This window comes from Leptonychotes weddellii, chromosome 13, assembly GCF_054177405.1.
Source record: "Leptonychotes weddellii isolate Sample4059 chromosome 13, ASM5417740v2, whole genome shotgun sequence".
In the NCBI taxonomy this organism is placed as follows: domain Eukaryota; kingdom Metazoa; phylum Chordata; class Mammalia; order Carnivora; family Phocidae; genus Leptonychotes; species Leptonychotes weddellii.
The window spans coordinates 41,498,830-41,504,829 of NC_138381.1; positions in this window are offsets into that span (position 1 = coordinate 41,498,830).

Genomic DNA, 6,000 nt, shown 5'->3' on the forward strand with positions numbered 1-6,000 from the left:
TCCTTCTATTTCTCTGTGTTTCGTTCTCTTTATTACCCTCCCCAAGCATTCGGTCACATTCCAAGTGGCTTTCCTTACTGCGTAATACTCACTCAACCATGTTCAAGTTGCCTGTTAAACCTGTTTCTTTTATTAACATTTTATGGCTTCTAAGCATTTCCAAGTTCCTCTAGTAGACAGTTCCCTTACATGAGGGGTGATGGGCTTCTGGCATGGCATGCTAATTATTAACAATGATGTCTCTTCTTCTATGAAAAATAGCAAGAGCTCCTTGATAAGCATGTGTGGGATGTGTACACTCATCTAAACAAAACAAAACAAAACAAAAAAACAAAAGAAGCCGTATCATATCACTTTGTGTTTGGAAACTCAGATCTAAAATTATCTTCAAAAAGAAATACTACCTCCTCATTTGAACCGAATATACTATGTTTCATCTAATCTAAGACCCATTTAATTCACATTTTAATATCTCTGAAATAGGGATTTTTTTCTCTCTTGATAATACCTAAAATAATGGTGTGTCTTACAATTAATGGTGTTTTAGACCACATGAATTAACAGTATAAATGTTTTTAAAAGTATGCCATATTATTTACATCTTTTTCATTTTCTTAATAGACTAAAGTTTCTTAGAGCCTGTAATAACCTAAATTAATAAAAAGCCTATAATAGAAAAACTGTATCTTTAAAAAATAAGCATACTATGTTGTTTGTGCTACCTTTTGCTTAATCAATTTTTCCTATTGTAGAAAATTTGGCTTTTCTTATGGAAAATCCTATTACCATTTTTGCTGAGGCAATTATCTTTGTATGTACGCTTATTCTATATCGCAGAGGATTTGGAGTCACACTGCCTGCTTTTGAATCTTGGTTCCTTCACTTACTAGTTATAAAACCTTGGACAATGACTGAACCTCTCTGTGCAGCAGGTGCTGCACCCCCAAACTAGAGATAATAATATACTTACCCCAGGGATGTTGTAAGAATTAAAGGAGATAATTACATAAACTACTCAAACTTTCTAATGTCATTACATGTTAATATATTAGAGTAGTGCCTGACACAGAGTAAGTGCTGTATATAAGTGTAAATTGTTATTACTTGGGATTATTTCTTTAGGATAGTTTCCTAGAAGTAGATTTATCTTGTCAAAGGGTATAAACACTTTCTAAGGCTCTGAGTAAATACTGTGATTTTTCTTTACAATTATAGTATATGTGCTGCTGAAGCGAGCACTCTTTACAATTAGATTATATTAATTTGTACTCTTGGAATGGATTGAATATATATTGTTCCGCTTTTGCCAATTTGTAGCATTTTTATTTATTTATTTTTAATTAATTTTTTTAGATTTTATTTATTTATTTGACAGAGAGAGACACAGCAGGAGAGGGAACACAAGCAGGGGGAGTGGGAGAGGGAAGAAGCAGGCTTCCCGCGGAGCAGGGAGCCAGACACGGGGCTCGATCCCAGGACCCTGAGATCATGACCTGAGCCGAAGGCAGACGCTTAACGACTGAGCCACCCAGGTGCCCCCAGTTTTTAGCATTTTTAAGGATAAATCTTTGCTAATCTCATAGATGAATATGACAGTTTATTCTAATATTTATTTCTTTGGTTATTAGTGTGTTTTTTGAATTGAATATTTTCCTGTATATTAGCCATTTGTATTTCCTCATTTTTTTAAAAAAACCTATTTATGCTTAATGATTTTACAGGGCTTCTTATACATTTGGGTAAGTTCAATAGGTAAAAGTTACAGTTTTATAATCTATTTGGATAAGTTATGCATTGGGTTATACTTTTTTTACTAGTTTGTTTTTTTCTTTTTGGCCTTTTATATGTATATGATTTTGATTTTTTGTGTAGGAGAATATATTTTGTTGCTTGAAAGCTTGGAAAGTCCTTTTTCTTTGTTTTATGGTGTTTAGATTTATTTTTTACATATAACTTTAGTTGTCTATTTTAAAAATATTTTTCCTCAAATAGCTTATCACCTTCCCTACCACATTTTTTTTTTCCCTACCACATTTATTGATTAATTCATTCCTCTTAAAATATTTTTTAGGGGCGCCTGGGTGGCTCATTCATAAGCGTCTGCCTTCGGTTCAGGTCATGGTCACAGGGTCCTGGGATTGAGCCCCGCATCGGGCTCCCGGCTCAGCAGGGAGTCTGCTTCTCCTTCTCCCAACTCCCCCTGCTTGTGTTCCTGCTCTCGCGCTCTCTCTCTCTGTGTCAAATAAATAAATAAAATCTTAAAAAATAAATAAGGTATTTTTTAAAGTAATACGTGCTAATTTTAAAACAACTAGAAAATACAGAAAAGTTCATAAGGAAGAAAAATAAAATTGTTTATAATTCTACTCTTTAGTAATAACCATTATTAACATTTTGGAGTTCTTCCCTCCTTTTTTCCCCCTTTGCATGATGTAATTTTGTTATTCTTGCTGTTTCCTTTATTGTATATTAGAGTCTTTTTCTGGCCTCTTTATCTTGTTTCATTGTTATATCCTTGCCCTAAACCCCACCACTTTAACTGTTTTAGGTTTATAATCTCTTTTAATTTAAGGATGTTATACTCACTTCACTACTGTTCTTGAACATGCCAATGACATTTCTGTCTCAAGATCTTTGCTTTTGCTTTTCCCTCAGATAACCACATGGCTGACTCCATACTCATCTCTCCAGGTCTCTGGACAATGTCACCTTATTAGTATGGTCTTCTCTGACCACCCATTTTAAAAAATAGCAATCTCTTCCCCTGGGTACTTCCTATTCCCCTTCTCTAATTTTTTTCCAAGTTCATATAATGAAATCACATACTGTGTTCACTATTGCTCAGAAAAAAAGATTCCTTTCAAAATATTGAAATATGACAGTGCCTCAGGTCACGCAAGAGCTCTGATGGAGATGTACAATGAGAGTAGTCTTTTTTTTTTTTAAGATTTATTTATTTTTTTTATTTTTTATTTATTTTATTATTTTTTAAAGATTTTATTTATTTGAGAGAGAGAATGAGAGACAGAGAGCACGAGAGGGAAGCGGGTCAGAGGGAGAAGCAGGCTCCCCACTGAGCAGGGAGCCCGATGCGGGACTCGATCCCGGGACTCCAGGATCATGACCTGAGCCGAAGGCAGTCGCTTAACCAACTGAGCCACCCAGGCGCCCCTATTTATTTATTTTAGAGAGAGAGGGAGAGAGCACGTGCGTGCCTGAGCAGGGGGAGGGGAAGAGGGAGAAGGAGGGAAGCACACTCAGCATGGAGTTGACGCGGGGCTCTATCTCACAACCCTGAGATCATGACCTGATCTGAAATCAAGAGTCGGACGCTTAACCAACTGGGCCACCCAGGCGCCACAGCAAGATTAGTCTTGTTTTCATTCCTGCTAACACAGCATGCATTCTGCAGCCAATGGATCAAGGAGTAGTTTTGACTTTCAAGTCTTCTTACTGAGGAAGTACATTTCATAAGGCTCTAGCAGCCATTGATAGTGATTCCTCAGATGGATCTGGGCAAGTCCATTGAAAAACCTTCTGGAAAGGGTTCACTATTCTAGATGTCATTAAAAACATTCGTGATTCATGAGAAGAGGTCAAAATATCACCATTTCCAGGAGTTTGGAAGAAGTTAATTCCAATCCTCATGGATAACTTGGAGGGGTTCCAGATTTCAGTGGAGGAAGTCCCTGCAGATGTGGTGGAAACAGCAAGAGAACTAGAATTAGAAGTAGAGCCTGAACGTGTAACTGAATTGCTGCAAGCTCATGATCAAACTTGAACAGATGAGGAGTTGCTTCTTATGGATGAGCAAGGAAAGTGGTTTCTTGAGATGGAATCTGCTCCTGGTGAAGATGCTGTGAAGATTGTTGAAATGACAATAAAGGATTTAGAATATTTCATAAGCTTAGTTGAGAAAGCAGTGGCAGGGTTTGAGAGGATTGACTGTAGTTTGGAAAGAAGTTCTACTGTGGGTAAAATCCTATCAAATAACATCGCATGCTACAAAGTAATCGTTTGTGGAAGGAGGACTCAATCAATGTGGCAAACTTAACTGTCTTATTTTAAGAAATTGCCACGTCCACCCCACCCTTCAACAACCACCACCTTGATCAGTCAGAAGCCATCAGCATTGAGGCAAGACCCTCCACCAGCAAAGATTATAATTTGCTGAAAGCAAGACTATACTTTCAGGGATCATTTCTATAGTTTGTTAATTTGCTGAAAGCTCAGATGATGGTTAGCATTTTTTACCAGTATTTTTAAATTAAGGCATGTACATTGTGGGGTTTTTTTTTGATACACTACTACTGCACACTTAATGGTCTACAGTATAGCGTGAACATAACTTTTATAGGCACTGGGAAACCGAAAAAATGTTATTTGACTTGCTTTTTTGCAGTGGTCTGGAATTGAACCTGCAAGATCTCTGAGGTATGCCTGTACAAATACTACATTTTTGTTTATTTTTTAAATGATTGTACTATGCACATTGCAGATTAAGGTGCAACTTCTTTTTTGAATAGTGTTATTGATGTATGCTTCATATACCATGAAATTCACCCAATTTAAGTACACTGCTCTCTCTCCTCTCTCTCTCTTTGAAGTGAGATATTTACCACTGAGAAGTCTGGGGTATACTACTCAACAAGCTTTAATAAATTCATAGAGTTGGGGAGCCATCACCACAATCCAGTTTTAGAACACTTCCAAAGCATTTCTCATACGCATTTGTAGATAGTATCTGTTCTTATCCCTGATCCAGCAACCACTGTTCTGCTTTCTCTTGCTATAATTTTGCCTTTTCTAGAAATGTCATATAACTGTAGTCATACAGTATGCTATCTTTTATTTCTAAAGTTTTTCACTTGACCTGATGATTTTGAGATTCATCCTTGTTGTACATATCAGTAGTTTTTCCTCTTTTTATTGTTGATTAGTATTCCATTGTACAGAAATACTACATTTTGCTTTTTCATTCATCAGTTGATGGGCATTTGCATTGTTCCTAGTTCTAGGTACTTCAGGATAATGTTGCTATAAGCATTTGTTTACACATCTTTGTGTGTCCATTTATTTTCATTTCTTTTTGGTAAATATCTAGGAGTGAAATTTCTGGGTTTTATGGTAAATGTATCCTTAAGTTTTTAAGAAGCTCCCAAACATGCACAAAGATTTGAGAGGGAAAATGAAGGGTTCAAGTTTGAGCTAATTTGCAGCAGCTTATAGACGATTGCAAATCTAAGTACAGAACCAAGGAGACAGGGTGAGGCTTGTGCTAGGGAATCATGAGTCATAAAGCACAGGGGTGATGTTGAAGCCGTGGAGTGGATGAGATGACCTGAGGAGTTCATGTAATATAAGGAGGACTGAACTCCTGGAAATAGAAGTATTTGGGGGGAGTGGGTAGATAAAGAGAATTAGTGAGACAATGTGAGAGATCAACAAGTAGGAGAAGCAGGAGAAATTATGCCACAGAAACTAAGGGAAGAAAAGTTGATACAGTAAGTGGGTGGTATGATCTCTGCTTTCAAACACACATCTCCAGCCTTTCTGCAGAGACCGATTAGCTCTCTGGCAGAACCCTCCTAGTTGGGATATATTCAGAATTCTCTGGGCTGAGGTTCCTGTTAGAGGCAGTACTTCTCAAACATAGTCTCCTACTCCATACCTGTAGACCAGTTCACTTCGCCTTTCAGGTGTACCCTTTCTTCTGGAGTGAGTTAGCCACTGGTCTGCTATGTTCCCCAAGCTCCAGAAACCTCAGGTGATATATTCCAAAGCAACTGTGAAGGGCATCCTGGGCTTTAAGTGAGGTGACTATGCATGGTGGTATCACTCACAGCTCTTTGGAAACTCTCTTCAGAGGAATTTCCATTTTCACGTCACCATAACTTCATATCTTTTATGCTCTTATAGTAGGTGTTGAGAAAAAAAGGCTTAGCTACCTCCTTAGCAAAGTCCTACGTAGGTGGGCTAGGAGTGTGTTTTGGACCTCAG